The sequence below is a fragment of the Anopheles coluzzii genome, chromosome 3 (genome assembly GCF_943734685.1).
Source record: "Anopheles coluzzii chromosome 3, AcolN3, whole genome shotgun sequence".
NCBI classification, from domain to species: domain Eukaryota; kingdom Metazoa; phylum Arthropoda; class Insecta; order Diptera; family Culicidae; genus Anopheles; species Anopheles coluzzii.
In genome coordinates this window covers 81153151-81171463 of record NC_064671.1, presented here as the reverse complement: position 1 = coordinate 81171463, position 18313 = coordinate 81153151, and the positions used below count along the sequence as shown (strand labels likewise).

Sequence of the window (18313 nt, the reverse complement as noted above, 5' to 3'; positions counted from 1 at the left end):
GCGGAAATTAATCCTATAATTTGTACCTTCGCACCCGTCGTTGAACCCGAACCCGAAAACCCGGGGTTGGGTGGGCACAGGTTGAATCGGGTCGAGCATTCTTCTGGCATCTTCTGGGCGGGGTGGTGGGGGGGGAAAGGATGGATACAGCAGGGGTTTCTACTGATTTTTCCAACCGGTGGTGGTAACCCTTTTCTGGTAACTGTGCCCGTGGTAAGGTTGGGCGAAACAATCCTTAGGGGGGCCGTGCCGGATTCGTTTTACATAGGTGCCTGTGTTCGGCGCTTTCCTTCTTGGGTGGAAAATCAGGGACGTAAGGGTTGTTTTTACGTTTCACTTCGCTTACCTGCTGCTGCTATTTGTACGCACCCACAGGCAGCTAGTTTGGGTTCAATTGGATTTTCACTTTCATTGCAAATCGTTCGGCCTCGGCAAAAGCGGGTGTGCGCTGGCGAGGGAAACCCATTGTCTTACGTGCCTCTGGGACGGAAATCGTGACGCTTCGCTTTTTAATGTAGGATGTAGCCGGTTTTGGAGACCGCTTGCATGCTTGCTAGAAAAGATCCTCTCCGGTAGGTTTCGTCTAGCTTTTAGCCGGGGTCCAAGAAATGGTTCAAGCCTGCCAGGAGCAGCACCGTCCACCAGTTCTTCTGGTCGGAGACGAGAAAATGGGAGATTTTTCCCGGGGTGAAATTATTTATACTAAATCAATTTGTCATTTTAAAACCCTCTTTTTGTGTGTCTTGCCTTTCCTGTGCGCTTTATTGGGTGGGAGGGAGAGGGCGAGCGTCCCTGGAAAGGTCCGTTACGGAAAGTGATAGTATCGGAGACACATGGACAAACAAGCGAAGAAAAAAAGCTACATGCATTGACAGCAGCAGGCCGGCGATTGGGTTAAATGTAAAAAAGAGAATCGCGCATTTGCCCTTGGAAAGATGAGACGTGTATCCCGTTTTAATATCCCTTCGCAGGGGAGCGAATGCGAGAGCGAGAGACCGGTAAGGAATTGACGAAAAAAGTAAAATAAAAAAGGAATGTCATAATACACGATCGGAATATTAATCGTATCATCAACCTCATCACTTGGGTCTTTCGGTATAATGTTTTACCGTGAACGGGCTTTTTTGTTGTTGTTGTAGCTTCCATTGTGCATTTTTCCATATTGTTTTTTTTCTTCTTTTCTCTATTCAGGAGGTTCATTGTGTGTGTGTGTGTTCCTTGTTTTTTTTTTGGTGCGGGCTCTTCATTCTCGACCATGAACGGTGTGAGCTAAGAGGAGAAAATGAGGAGCTTAACGGGCTTCCGCAAGTACATTATGAGGCTGAGGCTTAAGTTTTCCACTGGCGGCTGCTGCTGTTTACTTGGCTTTTTGCACGCACTGGAGGTTTGTGCGGGGGGGTTGGAAAATTGAGCACGTTTCATAGAGGCAACACAAACACACACACAGACACATGAAAAAGGACCAATCGTTCGCTGTCTATTGTTTTCCCTTGTCGCGTGTGTGATGATGATGGTCGCATATGGTGTGCCGTGGCCGAGAGGACTCGAAAGGCCCGCTGCTTCACACACACACACACACACACATTGTGCTTTGTTTGTTACGGGTTCGCAATGGGAAATTATCGTTTGAATATTTATGTCTCATTCCGGGGACATTATCGGGGAAGCGATGTTATAACGTGCAACGTGTGTAATATGATTACTTGTTTGACCGGTTCTTTCCTTTGTCTTTATCATGTTTGGCACTACAGCTTGGCAGTGATTTTGCTGTGCGAATGTCATCTTATGTTTTTTTTAAATCTTTTATGTTGTCATGTTTTGATCATTTCAAATTTTTGTTTAGCTCTTTCTTCCAAATTTATCTGCTTTTTACTGATACTTATTGTCAGGAAGTTATTATTAAAAAAACATAATTGTTTTTTTTACATTTTTTTACAACATGCGAAATTGTTACTCAAAATTTTTGTTGAGTTATGATGAATTGTATTTAGAGTAGTGTACCTAATTTTTTATGTTTTCCTTTCTTTGTGCGAAATTAACCATGAACGCATTCAAATGTTTTGCGTCCATTTCGTACGCATTTGGTACAATTTAAACACTTGTATGTAGAATGCATACCTTAATTTGCTTTTGAGTTGCGATGGTTTTGAGAAATTTGTTTGCGTTAAACTGTTTTACAAAAACTACCAGCAAATCAATTTCAAAAAGATAAAAGGAAAAAATCCATTATTTTTATTCGTTTCTCGTAGCGTAAATATATCTGGTCTTTTAGGAAGGGTTAAAAAATTAAATGGTGCCATTCCGTGACGTAGTACCCGAAAAATACATTATTTTGGGAAAGGTGTCAACATTACTTCATATTCCTAAGCCTTTTGTAATAAAATTCGTGTTTTTGTTAACGTTATGATTGATAACAAAATTACGAAATTGCTGTTTTTACCATAACTGCTACGTATTCAAATTGATTTAATTGAAATCATGGGCTTTGTGCTCTTTTTCTTAATCTTTCAAACTCAGTGAAAAATCATTGAATCGCACAAAACCACACTCTACCTGGCCTTAGTCGACTTTAGTCATTTGTACAGTTCGTACAATATTTCCATCATCGACATTAATATATTTGTGACGATTTAAAAACTTCAATATTCATTATTAAGGCAGTCGTCGTAATAGTCGCTAATGATATGAAACTGTCTTCAAAACTTCGTGTCATTTTATTTATACATCTTTTTTTATTTCTTTCATCATTATATGAACAGAATACAATATCATTAGGAGCCATCATGGGTGCATCGGTGCAATCAGAAAAAATATGAATTATTTACTTAAATGGTAAATAGTGTTGTGGTTTTGAAGAAGAATCATCTTTCAATTCCTATCCGGCAAAATATTAATATATTTACCTTATCGACATTTAAAATGCATTGAAACACATCGATATGACATTTACTCTATTAGTATTACGTGCGGTCGTTTCGTATAATTTTCTACAATTCTATATTTTATATTTAATTCAATCATTCCTTACTGTTACCACTGTCGGAAGGTGAAAGTGCAACCGGTGCACTTTTTTTCTCCTCCCATACACACAATATTCTTCTTAAACGCTTTGAATGCCATCATCGTTTTATCTCGCTTTACCTTGATGTGCTGGGGAGAGGGATGGGGCTGGGGGAAGACATATCGATAAATAGTGAGACATCGATTTCCTCGGGAAAAGTCATCGAACACGTCACGTCACGGCAGGCAAAAAGAAAGCCGAGCCAGAGAACGATTCTTCCAAAAAACGAAAATGCCTTTCACTCCCCTTCCTGTATCCATATCCCGATCCACCTTTCCTCGATCCACTCGAGACGGCGAACGTTCTGTTGGCATTTTCCGGAGCCTCGAATAGAAGTTATGGGAGGAAAACCCGAATGGAAACAGACACAGCCAACACTTGCTTGCCGCGTAATGATTACGCAGAGGAATCGTCTTCCTTTTCATTCCTTTACACTACCGCCGTCGTCGGCCATACCTGCTTTTCCGCGCAACTCTCCCCTCCAACTGGCCGGGGAAAAGATGCCGAAATTTTTCCACATTCTGTTTGCAATGGAAAAATCGCTTTTTTCCCGAACTTCCCGGGTTTGCCGTTTTTTTTCCTCCGGCTGGTTTCTTGTGCGTGCGAACGAGTGAGAAGGCCTAGAATGGTTCAGACAGAAACGGCAAGCGTAAGGAAAATACTTCCGCACGCAAACTATCAAACACATAGGCAAAGTGTGTGTGTGTGTGTCCTTGTATTACGAAGAAGCAAGCAAAACTGGTGCGTGCTGCCGAAGGGAAGACGTGCGTTACTTCCCGAAGACGACGACGACGATTCACGATTGCACACAGCAGAAGGTGAGATATGAGCGTGAGTGAGAGTGAGAAGAAAAACGGGTGAGAAACATTTTTCTCACCCATCGATTTGTCCCCTTCGTATGTGTGTGTTTGTATGGGAGAGTTGGTGAGTATTTGAGCTCGTTCTCGGGCAAAACGACCCTCGTTCGCGTATCCTTTCGTTCTGTGAAGGACAGTGGGCTGCATTTAGCAGCCCGGGTTGAAGGATTGGAAGTGGATTGACTCGATCGTTGATGGTTTTAATATTTTTCTGGATATAATATTGGCTTTATTTATATTTGGATATTGTTTGATGACGTCATGTTGTTTTAAGTTTGTTTTTTTATTCATTTCATATTTATCTTTTAATTGTTTTTTGTTAGTATTATTATAAAATTACTCTACAATTGGCATTTTCTTCCTTACTTTATTTTGCTGTTTCTCTTGTTCACTATTAACAAAAATATTAAAAAAAAAAACAAATTTCGATGCTCGACTTTTGTAAGTTTCAGCCATCATCTCTCCTCTCCCACCGCTCAAATGTCCTTCCGTTTTCCCGCAACAAATTGACATCGATAATATAAACATGACGACAATGATGAAAATAGATGATAACGGTTGTGCCGCATGAAGATACGCGGCCTGGACGAACACACAGCCAGTTGATACACCAGTTTCGGGAACGTTGCTCTTCAAACGCGCGTTCTCCAAAAAAAAAAAAAAAGAAGAAATTTTCTCCAGCTCTTCCATGCACGCCATCCATGACGGTGGAATAACGCCATCATCAGCTGGGTAGATGGGTTTTGATGTTCCTGGGTGTGTGCCGAACATTGTCACGGGTATGATTTGAATCTTTGATTACAAGAACACACACACACACGCACAATGTCAATGGGCATTTTGGTCCCTTCGCTTCTTCGCTCTAGACGCCGGCGGAGGACTACAAAAACATGTTGGAAGAGGAAAGAATGGTGAGAAAAAGTGCGCATCGAACAGAATGTACGCGGGGCGTAGCAGTGGCGCCTAGAAGCAGCACGGATTTGTCGGTATGTTTATGGGTTGGGATTAAAAAATTGATAAAGGAATTAAGCGATAATGGCGGAGGTACGCAAGAGACGGTCGGCGTACCGACCCCCTGGGATACAGGTGCTTGGATCTGATCTGGCTGCTCCAGAAGATTTGCGTTTGGATCAGCTTTCGCGTTTTGCCCACGACTGCCCATTTTTTGGTGATGTCCATTTTCCGGGAAAGTAAGACACCGTAGGGGATTTGCATCTTCTTAGCGATTGGTGTTTTTGTTTGTTTGTTGCGTCCTGCGAACAGGGGCACCAGTGTATTTGACTACGAAGACGCAGTCAATTCCCGGGACGGAGAATAGTTATGGCTAGGATTTTGGTTATGTGTTACCTACCTTGGCTTCAAGGACAAAATTGTTGGAGCAAATTATACTGGACTACTATGTGTGTGTGTGCGTCTATGAACACAGAGAAATGTCCTTCGTCTTGCGTCCACCATTCGTCGGTCTTGCGTTTTGTATCAAACTCCGGGGATGGTGCGTGAACACCGCGCCTCCGTTCCGCTCCCATTGTGTCCCCCAAGCCATTGGTGGCGTGAAATTGATGCCATAAAGTGGAAAATTGCGCCAAACCGACGACAAACGCGAATCATCAGTCCGTCGGCGACTGTGGTTGGGGGCTGGCCTGGCAGGGTGTTGATATACCTGTAAATGGGACCGGAAGGACACCACACCTCCCCCCACCACCTACCATCATCCACAGTCATTTCCTAACCTTCAATGCTGCATTATCATTCTAGCTGGAGAACGAACCGATCGTAATCGGCGCTAATTGTTGCGCGTTTGTTGGACCGACCGGTCCGGCCAGGCCTGGGGGAGACTGGTGGTTGGTCCGGGTTGATATGCCATTCTGAGTACCATCTGCCCATGATGCTAAATTTTCGCCCCCGAAAGTGCGAAAGTGTCGCCTTCTGCTTTCTGTTTCGGTGCCGCGCGCAATTTGGAGGGAACAGCAACCACCACCAACACCAACCTACCAGAGTGTTTGTTGCTATCGGGGGTGAACGAGCCGGAGCCTCGTTATGATAATTGTTGGCATTCGTTCGCTAGTTTTGGTCGGTTTGCCATGTCCCGGTGCACCGTTGTCACAATAAGTTAAACGTTTGGGCAATTTTAGCTTAGTGCGGTAGTATTTTGTTTCATTTGTTTTTTGTTGTTGTAATATTTCGATGATGATGTTGTTTCTTGTATTTGTTCATTATGTTTAATTCTTTAAATGTATTTTTTTTCTAAAAATGTGATATAAATATTTGTCTTTTATAAACTCTTTTTGATGTTATTTATTACTTTTTCACTTATTTTCGTATTTTATATCATGGTTTAGTTGTCCTTTTTCACCAAAGTACTAGTTATGTGGTTCATTCATTTATTTTTTAGTTTAGTCTGTAAACCTGCAACTAAAATTAGAAACTCAATTTTATAACTTTTAGCCTCTTTTAAATTAGTTTTAAACGCTGGCTACGCTTTATTTATGAAATGTAATATTATACCTGTAGATTATACCTATTATACCTGAAACTGTTTATTTTTAAATTTATTGAATTAAATTTATTTTTTATTTATTTATTTATTTTTATTTTTTTTATGGTTTTTGTATGGTTATATGATGTTAAATTAAAATTGTCAAAAATCTGCTCGAATATTTTGTAAAATCATCATGATTCTTACAAGAGCTAGAGTCAAATATTGATGCCTTCGAAACAAGAATTGATGCTTAAACATTGATGCTTCTTCTTCTTCTTCTCGTTGGCTCAACAACCGTTGTCGGTCAAGGCCTGCCTTTACCACTTGTGGGCTTGGCTTTCAGTGACTAAATGATTTCCCCCCATAGCAGGATAGTCAGTCCTACGTATGGCGGCACGGTCTATTTAGGGATTGAACCCAGGACGGGCATGTTGTTAAGTCGTACGAGTTGACGACTGTACTACGAGACCGGCTCAAACATTGATGCTATAAAGCCAAAATTCGGCTGCAATGACTGCACTTTCAACTGTCTTTTGTTATAGGAAGTTTAAAAATTTGAATGAGACTGATGTTCGTGTTTTTCTGTTTTGTTTTTTACAGCTTTTACTTCTGGACGTTGGAACAAGCGAAAATTACATCTTCGGTAAGTCATAGCAAACCCCTATTCTGCCAGCTAGTCCTTGGTAAGTTTTCGCTTGCTCAAATCATAGAATAGACATGTTTAAATTCTTCAATTTCTTCCTCAAACTTGACCCTTTACTGCTGCATACGTTCTAAACATCTAACGCAGCTTCCGGCGCTCCCTTTCCCAGACACCCGGCCCGGTGCGTGATCCTTCCCGTTTGGCAGTCTCGTCTCGAACCCAAACTACCCTGACCGGTTGGACTGTTTTCCCTCCAAAATATCCGGCGGTCAGGCGCAAAACTTGTTCGAAGTTTGATAAAATGATGTGGCCTTAGAAAAAATGATGTTGAGAGCCATCAAGTTTTTTTAGCGTCATAATACCGCTGATAAAAAAAAAAAAAAAACATTACTATCAACCTTTTCACAGTGAGGGGAGCAAACATTCTGCTAGGGACGGGCTACGTTCTTCCGTCTGTTTCTGGGTATGTGTTGCTATTTTTGCTCAACTATTTTCATCGGATCTCACTCAAAACTTGTCTCATTACCACCCAGCTGGTACTGGTCGCTTTTTGGAAAGCGAAACTAGTTCCCAGCAGAGTGGGAAATGGGGAAAAAGGGTTTATAATTTGCTTTAAATAATAACAAAAAAATAATAAAACAAACAACAGAAGAAAGGTCGAACTTCATGCGCTCCTCCAATGTCATCCTGCCCATCCTGCTTCCATCACAGTATTCTCCTTCGAGTGCGAAAAACGTCCATTTCCTTGCCCGCTGGCGGCGGCAAGCCCGGCTCCGAGAGCGGTGGTGCTGCTGCTGTCCGGGCGATCCTGCTGTCAAAAAGAAGAACAAGCAAGAAGAACACGCCAATCTCCTTCCCTCCCGGTGCAGCAGCGCCAGGATAATGAAGTCAGGAATGGAATTGGAAATGCTTTTTCCACGTCGTCGGCGGGTCGCGGGTCGTCGGCGGGCTTCGCGGGAGAATGTTTCGCGATGTTTGCCGAAGCAGCAGACTTCACCGACGATGGTGCGGCAATCGCGACGACGCCGACAAGCAGTCGGAGAGAAACCTTCCCCGTTCGGCGGTGCGAACAAACCGCACTTCGAACGCCCGAAACGGTGGCAGTCGCCGCACGGAAGCAGCCGAGTCTCGTGCCCGGGGTATTTTTGCTGCTGTTGTTGCTATCCCGACCCGCTTTCCCGGCTGCTGCGTGCACGTGGTTTCATTGTATGCCCGTTTCTCGGGAAAGGGAGAATTTTTCACCCCAGGTTCTCTCTCTCTCTCTCTCTCTTGATGATGTAACTCACGAGATTGAGTTTCCTGAGCTCTGGGTAGTGTGAGGATGCCGGAAAATAGAGCTCAGGGAAAACGCTCATTACGCATTTGCAATACAAATGGAAAAACCATGATTAACTTAAAAAAAATGTTTGTTACATTTTCTCCTTTCAGTAGATTTCTATTGCAGTTGTTTTTTCTTCCTTCGAAGCGTATTTATCAACTTAGACCGCGTTTTATTGAACTTTATAAGCCACTCATTTATACCTCTTTTACTCTCCAAAACACCGAGAGAATCTGAGCGAGCGCAGTGAGTGCCCCCTGTTTTCTAAGGCGCTGTCGAGCTTAGAAAAAGGGGAAGGTACGCAACCCGAACACACGCACACAGCATACATGCGCTCGGTTCCCTTTGCGTGTGTGTATCGACCGACCGATGCGGGGATGATGGTGCGTACAAAAAAAGGGCCACCGCGCTCTGCCACCCAAGCCACCCTTTCCGGCGGCCACAATGCTCTCGGCGCTCTCGGCCACACGCGCAAGCCTTCATCACTTCGGCTTCGGCTGAATTTATCGATCGACCGCGGCCAGCAAGCACACGAATGAACTCGCTTCGCCGGTTCATCCGCGCACGAGAACCGATCCGGGTTTTGTGTGTCGTATGCATCGGGTCTGTCGGCCGCTGGCAACATTCACGCCATTCAGTTCTACGAGCGACAACGTTAACGGAAGGTCGCGCTGTTTCGCATCCCCGCAGAAATTTTTGCCGCTTATTGCTTATTAATGTAATAATAGTAACACATAAAAAAAATCAAATTCTTTCCGGGTGAAATCAAACTTGTGCAGTGTAAACCGTGTACTTCTTCCGGCGTTCTTTGCTGCCATCTATATACGCACGAAAACATTACTGGCCCGAAAACGTGACATCCCAACATTGGTTCCCAAAATTCGGTGGGGAGGACCCATCTACTTCCCACTGGTTTTGGGGCTGCGTCGCGCGGCTGAGCTCACGGTTTACGGGAAGAAATCTCGCCGAAGAAGAGGTTTCTTTTACTTCCCACGTTTTCGGTTGTTTTTTTTTTTTTTTTGAATCTGGTGCGACAAAGTTGGCGGGTGACACACACGTTCGATCTCACAGTTTTGGGAAAGAAAGAAGAGCGCCAAAAAAGCGCGCTCGTCCGTCAGTGGAAATATCTCCAATTCAAATTTCCCGTTGAGTTTGGGATTTAGTTTTTTATTTGGTGATTTTACGGAACACCTCGGAAGAAAAGTGAAAATTTGTTACAAACGTGTCTCTGTGTGTGTAGTGCAGTGGTGCGGAAGTATCGTAAAGCCCAAGAGAGGACCACTAAAACGGCGCGTAGACTTCTGGTGTGGTGTGTCAGCGTAAAGTTGCGTTTCGTGCGGAAGATAGCACCAGAAACCACCCGCTCAAAGGGGCAATGTGGTTTCTCCAACCCTCCAATGACGGGCAGCGGGCATGTCTATGAGTGTGTGTGTGTGTGCGTTTTATTTTATCGCTAGAAAAATCGCCAAGACACAGTACCGGTACAAAAACTCTCACTCACACACACACTACGGGACTGCTCCCGCTTTTACATCTCGATCTTATCAGTGGGGACCACTGTCGGACCGAGTGAGCGGGGGGAAAAACAAACGTGTGTTTGCACTCTTCGTCACGAGGGGCCAAGGTGGCGGAATAGATAAAGAACGGTGTGTGACACAGCAAACTCCAAGTCTGAGCATGTTTCGCTGTTGTCGTTTTTTGACTTGGCCAGAAAACGTCCCAGTTTTTTTTTCGGCTGCGTTATGAAACGAAACGCGTCGCGTGGTACAGTGCGAAGAGAAGGGTTCGTTAGTGTGTTTGTGTGTGTGTGTGCGCGCGTGTTTTATGTGTCTAGTAACAAACGGCAAATTTTGTTGCGAGCGTTTCATAAAACAGAGCTTGAGCAAGAAAATAAATTTCTCATCACCTTTCAAAACTACTCCGCGCGAACGATTCATCTCCCTGATGCTTGTTTTTTGCTGTCTGAACAATCGTCAGCCGGTCATCATCTTCCTCATCGTTCGAGACACCGACAGTCTGCAGTGTATTGTATTGGTGAGGGCCGATGGGACCGGACTGAATCAACGCGCGCCCCCGAGACTTTGTCGTGCACGTACATTAATTGAAGCAAGGTTTGCTGCTTCGCGACTTCGGTGTTTGTCTCGTTACTTGGCATTTTGGTGAAGTAGATAGGAGGGTTTTCATCTTCCCTTTTTGACGAAGTGCTATGGCGAAGCGTACACCGGTCAATGATGCTTCAAAATATGCGAGGAATAACATTAAATAAAGCGTGTTTTTGTTTTGCTATACATCGAACTACATTGGTTTATAATATTAGAAACCAATGGCAATATAGCTGCCACCTATTGGATGGTTTTAAATCCAATAAGATCCAGTAACAGAGTTTGAATGATCGGCATTATCGTTTTTCGGCTACAGAAGGACCATCATGGACCAGAGCCTACGTGGAAATTCTTCTTGAATTTCCAATCTTTGCACACATTAAAATCCATACACTGTCGCCTGCTACTCGCTCCTCAGTATTCTTAATTTTCACTCCTGTTTCCCGACCCATTCTTTCTGCAGCTATCGTAATATCGTGTGAAAATTCCATCGTCTTTACGGAAGAAAATAGCAGCAAAAGTGAAAGCAAAAAAATATATATGTATCGCGCGAGTGCAAGCAAAAGTGAAGCAAATCATCTTGTGTGAGTACGAGAGAAGCAAAAAAAAAAAATCAAAGAGTTTTAAACAGAGAGAGAAAACAAAACAACGAATACCTACAGTTGAAATTAAAAAAAAAAAAAACAACAAATCACGTTCTCGGTGCAGCATCATCGACAAAAAAGATTCATCAATTTTTTAAGTGCGAATTTTGCCGCCCAGCAATTGCGAAAGAAACCCCTGAAAACATCCCGCGGCCCATCGACGCTGTTTGTGTGTGTGTCTGTTCATCGGTGTTTTCTTAGTCCTTCGAACCGGACACGAGCAATTTGGCAGTCGCAAAAAACAACGCACCAGAGAGTGAGAGATTTGAAAACAAAAAAACAACCATCGATCCAGGTAAGTGTCGTAATTAAAAGTGCCCTTTTCACACTGCCATCCTGCTGACGTTGGTTGGGTGTGGGTGGTGGTAATCGCTGCCAAATGGATAGACATTCAACGGGAATGTGCAAGAATGTGCCAAAGGGAAGAACACATTATTGCCCCCATCTTCAGGGATGTGTGTGAGTGTGTGTCGATTGTTTATTTATCTATTCGATCGATCGATCGCAATGTGTAACACCAACACCAAACGGCCACGATCTAGAGCGTGTCTACCACCGGAGGATGGTGCTGTTTTAACGCAACGAACACGGTTTTTGGGTGCTATATTATTCCATTTGAGAAATAAAACCAGTGCGCCCAGCCAGTGTGTGTGTGTGAGAAATAGCGCTGAAATTAGAAATGACCTAAAGCTTGTAAAGCTGTAAAGCAGAGTGGAGTCAAGGTTTGTTTCTTCCTCCTGCTGCTCTTCAATCTAGAGCTTCAGGGTTGTTTTTTTTGGTGTGTATGCAATGCACGAACTCGAAATCACCGCTCACATGCCGGTTTGCTATCCGGCAAAAGCAGCCGTACCGCTATTTGATTCCGTTTTTGTGCGTGTATGTGTGTGTGTGTTGGTGGTGACACTTAGGGGTTGTGCCGGTGTGTGATAAACTCTGCGTTTCTGTTTACTTCCACGCACAGCCCCGCACAGCACACCAAACACTTTTACGATGCCCTCTTTTCCGTGGTTTAATTTCCTTCGATCGAAAAACCATCATCAGCATGTGTGTGTGTGTTAGTAAGTGTGCGGACGGTTGCCTTGTTTGACTGTGGTGGGTTTTTGTTTGTTTTTCTACGGCTTCTACGTCGCCCTTAGCTACTCAGTCTGTTTTTTTTCTTCAATGCGCTTGTTGTTAAGCCATCAGCTGGGTCAAACCCCGGTGGAAAGGAAGTGGCTTGACCACCCAAAACGTGTCTCGAATGTAGGCGCCCTCCGCTTCGGATGCGGTCGGCGTGAAGGTGTAATGGTACAGCTCGCCCAACAGCGCGCCTGTGAATGTTTTAGTGCAGCGCGTCAATTTACGCGCTTTTATATAGGCGTGTGGTGGAGTGTCTTCGATCGCCGGTCGCGCGCCAGCCCGGGGGAGCTCTAACCTTCGCGACGTCGCGACGGCTGTATTCTAAGCGGTTGGATCACCATTTACACGCGGCAAGCACCACACACACACACATAAACCCGGATAAAACTCTCCTCTATTACACCCCTTATGAGGAAGAAGAAAGAGAGTGAACGAGAAAAGCAGTAAGAGAGTGTTGAATGCCGTTTTGGCGATGCTTCTAAACGCAGAAATTGCGGGCTGGGAAACCAACGAAACGAAAGGGAAATCAAGCATGGTGCGTTTGTAGTTTTATAAGGCAGGAAGAAGCAAACATATTCTAACCTCCCGCTCACTTCCCTGCAACTTGGCAGAGCACAGACTGGCGTGTTTAGCGAAAGACGAGCTGACGAGTTGAGGCCGTTGTCGAGATGCTTGAGAGCTCGCGAGTAAAGCAAAAAGGGAACGAAAATGAAAACGAGAGACACACCACACCAGCGCAACAAAGAACGGTTTTGTGACGTTTGGCCGCGTTTCCTTTTGTTTAGCCGGTGTTTCTTGCGGGTTTGTGTGAGGCTGAATTGTTTTTTTTGTTGTTGTTTCGCGTTGGAGAGGGTGGAATGTTAGAGGGCTGCGGCGGTTAGAGACTTAGAGGACGCCCTCGTCGGACGGAACTCGGTTTCCGATTACCACCGAAACCCGTCCGCGCCCCGTCCGCGAGTCAGTGTTGCGCGAGAATGCAATTCTGCGGTTTTGTTGTTTCGGCCGTCGTTTCTTGTGCACTATCGAAGGTTGTCGCTGAAGCTGGGTTAGGAGCGGTGCAAAATGGAAATTAGAGACCGTCTAACACACAAGCCCAGACGTGCATGCTGACAGTTTAAAAGATATACAGTCAAGACGCATTAAATATTCATGCGAAGTCGTCAACTCAAGGTTGTGTAGATTTGGAGAAGCGTCTGGGTGAAGATGTTTGATAAATTGACAATCATGAAAAGCCAAATTATTCTCTGGTATGATCGCTACAATCGATATAAAGACATCTTAAAAATCTTCAGCAATAATGATTGGTATCTAAATCTAATAGCAGTGATGTTTAAACTCTGAAGCTCTATCTAGCCTTAATCTGTCATTATAATTACCTGCAGTGGCGATATTTTATGAATCTTGATGACAACTGTGCCCTCCAACTAAGACATCACTGAGAGCTCGAAACATTAATTAACAAGACATGATATTTCCATCCGTTTTGTATCTGTTGGAATGCTCCCTGCATGTAATACTTTAATTTCCAGCCTGTTGAAATTAATCGCTGTTGATTGGGATTAGACATTCCCAAACAACGTCCAAACAGCGCTTCGAACCGAAACCATTGGACACTCTCTGGGTGGAGTTCTATTTTTGGAGCGTACGGGAAACACAATTTGCGCAACTAATGATACACAAACGGCCATCTGTGCCTGTATCGGTTCACGATTAATCACTGTTAAACACGCAACGACCTAATTTTGAATTTCCATTTCCGGAGCATTGGGGTTGATCGGAGGTTTCAAACGGACGACTTTTTCCCTCCGGCAGGGATTAGACTTCCGTCGTTTCTAGGATAGATATCTATAGTTAGGTGTCGACTTATCGCTCTGGCTCTCGTTGCGGCGTAACTATGGCAATTCATTGGCTCTTTGGCTGGAAGGATGGTGGGAGTACCTGAGACACGTTCGATTTGCGATGGCTCTTTACCTGTGAACAGAAATCCATCACATTAATTGAGCAGCGGGACATAGTGCGGAACTCCGCTGAGAGTCTTAATCTTAGCAGCTCCTCTGCCTTCCCGGCTCAGAATTGTCACAATTTCATTCCGAGATGTGATTAGAGGCGTTTTGCGTTTAGCGTCAGCATTTTCTATACCTCCACATTGCGAACACCAAGTCGGCGGGGAGAGAGGCCACGTCAGGTTTGATTATTCATCTTGTCCCATTCTGCGTGCGGGTTGAAGAAGAAACAGCAAAAAATCCCCGCATCAGCGTGTCTCGGGAGTGAAGTTACATCTTCATCTGTCACAATAATTTAGACACCGGCCAGTCAAACCGTGTTGCGGTGCTCATCTCGAAGGTCATCGTTAGATATGGTCGTTGGGAGGGATGCCTCGTCATATAAAGGCTATTACGGGGAAAAGTTTCGTCTCCACAGCGGTCTCGGTTCCGCTTTCTGATTTCATTTCCATTAGAATGCAGAAACATCCGAAAACTCGACATGACGTGGACGGGTGAGAGTGTGTCTGCACATGGGACACCAGGCTGGCCAGGTCGCTAATTGACTGTGCGTAGTTTTTTTTATCGCTGTCAGAACTTGGGTGAAACTTTTGGGAGATTCGTAAAGTCATTTCATTTCCCTTGCGCGTGTGATGAGCTGTATTGTGGAGAGCTCTAGCACAATAATGTATAGAGAATAGATAGATTTAGAGATGTGTTTGAACAAACTTTGCTGCAGGACATCCAATAAATCTCATTAAAATATTGTTCATCTACATTCTTTAATCCCTCGAAGTACCCAACGTCCGCAACTCAGTACTCTGTTTCGTACTTTACTTTCACTTTCACATTCGGTCCCTCGCTCTGTGGCAGCGTAAAGTTCAATTTGAAAATCTGTCATCATTCGGGCGGATAAATGTAAAACAACGGATAAACGTAGACTTAACGGTCAGTTTATGGCACTGTGGGAGAGAGTGTGGGGTCTCTGCAGGGCACAGGCCACCGCAAGTTATCCTCAAAAATCGGATGAATAATGACCAAAAGTCGGGCATCGTCCAGCTTTATTTTGTGTCTTTCCGTGTTGGGGCCAACGCAGGCTCGGTATGATTCATATTACGAGCCACGCTCTCGACATCGACATCTGGCTGGTCAACATCGGATAGACAAAAAAAGGACAAAAAAGGCTCCCCTTTCTATGAAGTAAAAATAATCACCATCCCCTTCGCTCCAGCGTTGGCTGAAAGTTGGAGTAAAATCCTGTCCGCGTTTTGCGCACAGAAAAGGAAGACAAAACAAGTAAAAAAAAAAACAAACTGTTCGTATGGTTAATTTTGCAGTCGTTCATTTATGCGAAAATTGCGATGGCATCGTCGCTATCTTTCCGGCGGCCATTAATCAAGTCCCTCCGGGATCCGTGTGGGTTCTCGCTGGAGAGGTGCGCACAACAGAAGAGTGTCCCTTTGCCTTTGCCGAGTACCTCTGTTTGTGTGTGCTTTTTTCAACGTCAACCACCGACCGCCGTCTCGCGCTTCGATTTTGGCGTGGGCTTGCGATGCGCCAGACGACTGAAAGCGAAACAAGAGCCTCTCTGTCGAATGAAACGGGTAGGTGGTAACAGCAACAAAAACCCTCAGGAGGCTGGTGAGGCAGGGTTTTTGTAACAAAAAAAAGGTAGTTTGGCAAATGGAAGCGACCACGAAAACTCCGCGCTTATGCTATATGTTTTATTGCCCGCGCGCGAAGGATGTTGAACATGGTTTGCGTCCAGCCGGTTTTTTTTGTTGTTTTGTTTTTTCGGTGATCATCGATGGATGAAGCCCAGGACACACGCATACAAAGAGAACGAGCGAGGCAGAAGAGAGGACAAAAAACAGCAACCCCAAAGACGGAAACCGTGTGGACAGGGGCCAGCGAAAATAGGAAACCCCAAATTAAGCAGGAAAATGGTTTTGCAACATAAAACATCGCGCCCAAAGCACGGTAGCAAGAGCGAAAGAGTGCGATAGGAGGAACCCCCCGCTCTCCAGCCTGCGTCTGGCTCTTCTGGCCCCGTGTCACACAACCCCGTGTCCTGGCCAGGTCATCCGAGAGGCCTAAAATCAGGACTCTTAAACTCTGCCCGGCAAAACGTTGAATCGAAAGCGATTTTATGGACCGCGTGAGGAAACAAGCGGCCTAAAGACCGGTTTAAACCGGTTTTCGGGGTGCATTCCCGCAGTTCTGTTTCGTTATTGTTGTGTGTTTTTTTTGCTTGCTCTCTGGTTGGCCTGGAATTGCTCTCATTTTTCCTGCTGCTGCCAATTTCGAACCGGTTAGTCCCCGTATGCTCTTAACGTGATCACCTCATGAGGGCGAAAGGAGAGATGGAATATAAAGGAAAAAAAACGAATCTTTGCAACTGAAACGCACTGTGCATTTTTTCACAGCCGTTTCAGACGTTTCCAAAAATCGAAAGAAGGTGAGAGTTTGTGATGCATTTTTAAAAACGTGAAATAAAACAAGATATAAACTGCGTTTTTTCCCCGTGTCTCCCGAATCACACGAATAAACCGGGCCGGCCGGTGAAGTCAAGCTCTCAGGTCACGCTCGGCAACGCTTTAATTGAACCGAAAGCAAACGGGATGAAATTGTTGGCACTTTTATGGAGAAATCATTTTACTTCCATTTAATGATTTTGTGGGTTTGCGTTGTAATCTCGATAAGAGAGACCTTATCGAGGTTGATTAAAAAAAATCAGCAATAATAAACAGTCTCTCTCCCTCCTCCCAGTTTTCAAACCAGACTTTCAGATAACGAGGTGCTATTTTATTGGCCGAGTGATGTGTTGGGAGATTGTTTCCGGTTACACATGTACGAAAGGAAGATAAGTGGAATGTGTATAGGCGATAAGAAAGTGCATTTTGTCAGGAAGGGTTTAATATATGCCTGGCAACGGCTGTATATGAAGTGTAAGCGTGTTTATACACTCACTTTTTGTGTTTTAGATTAAGTTCAGTCATCAATTGTGTGAGCAAACTAAAGTTAAACATTAATTTTGATACCTTTTTGATTGGAAATAATTGGTATGATACGGGTCCACAGTGCAGGTAACAATATGAAGTCGTTTTAACTGTAATCTGTGTTGCCGGTGAGGTAGCACCATCGACAAATGCATCGGCCGTGATCAGTGCGGTACACATCGCTATGAGTTCGAATCTCGGAAATGAAGATCTCTCTGTTTGAAAATATTTTAAGGAGAGCTTATGGGGAAATAAGAAGTTCGCTTAACCTATTTAAAAAAACAAGGTTCATCTTATCTAATGCCTTCAAAACTACTACATCATGCTGACTTCTGCTACTGCCCAGAGGACAACACATGAGTTCTCCAAACTTAAACTATGTGCTCCCCCTAAACTGAGGGAAGATAATTCTCTCTCTCCCTGCCATACAGTATCTGCCTCCAAGATCTCCATCTCTTTCTGTTGCTGAACCATGTCTGTTCCTCAAAATCAAAGAACAGCAGTTGGGCAATAATATGCGATGACCGCAAAGAAAACAACGGGAAACGGGTCTCTCTACCACCCAAAGAAGCATACAACTGCTTGCTTGCGCGCTCTGCCAGTGCTGATCGTGTCTTTTAGACGTCGGGGCACTTGCCCCCAAACATGCTCATGATCCACATGGAAGCAGGAGGACAGAATGGGGGAGCGAGCGAGAGAGCCTGAAACCTTGCGAAAGGGAAACAAACCCCCTGCAATAGGGAGAGCCAGAAAGAGATTGAAGTACCGGTATATATGCAGCAGCTCCACGTTCTGTCGTTTTACTTCAGTTTGCTGTGTTTCCTCGCAGTGTGTGTTGGTGGTGTTTCGACTGTCTTGTATGAGTTAGAAAAAGGCAAAGAGAAAAAAAAGCAGAAAAGAGAAAGAGAGAATGTAAGGCGGGTTTTTTTTTGTTTTTTATCTTCAATTTTATTTGGGGCAGTGAGGCGTGAGTAAAAAATGCACATAATAAACCATTTTTCGTCACTCCGACTCCTACATGCACGCACGCACGCATGCACAGTTGTGGCAACGTGCGGCTTATGTTGCGTGTTTTGCTGCGAAGGTAAAGGGAAAGCAACGAACCTATA

At 44.4% G+C, this 18313-nt stretch overlaps 1 protein-coding gene across 1 annotated transcript in view; it reads left to right on the top strand.

Annotated features, from left to right (window-relative positions):
- Positions 1 to 18313, top strand: part of LOC120954612 (serine-rich adhesin for platelets) — a 348593-nt gene that overhangs the window by 39936 nt on the left and 290344 nt on the right. Inside the window, exons 2-3 of the mRNA XM_049608788.1 lie at positions 6998 to 7040; positions 10924 to 11399. The gene's annotated coding sequence lies outside the window, so the exon portion shown is untranslated. The remainder of the gene's footprint in view (positions 1 to 6997; positions 7041 to 10923; positions 11400 to 18313) is intronic.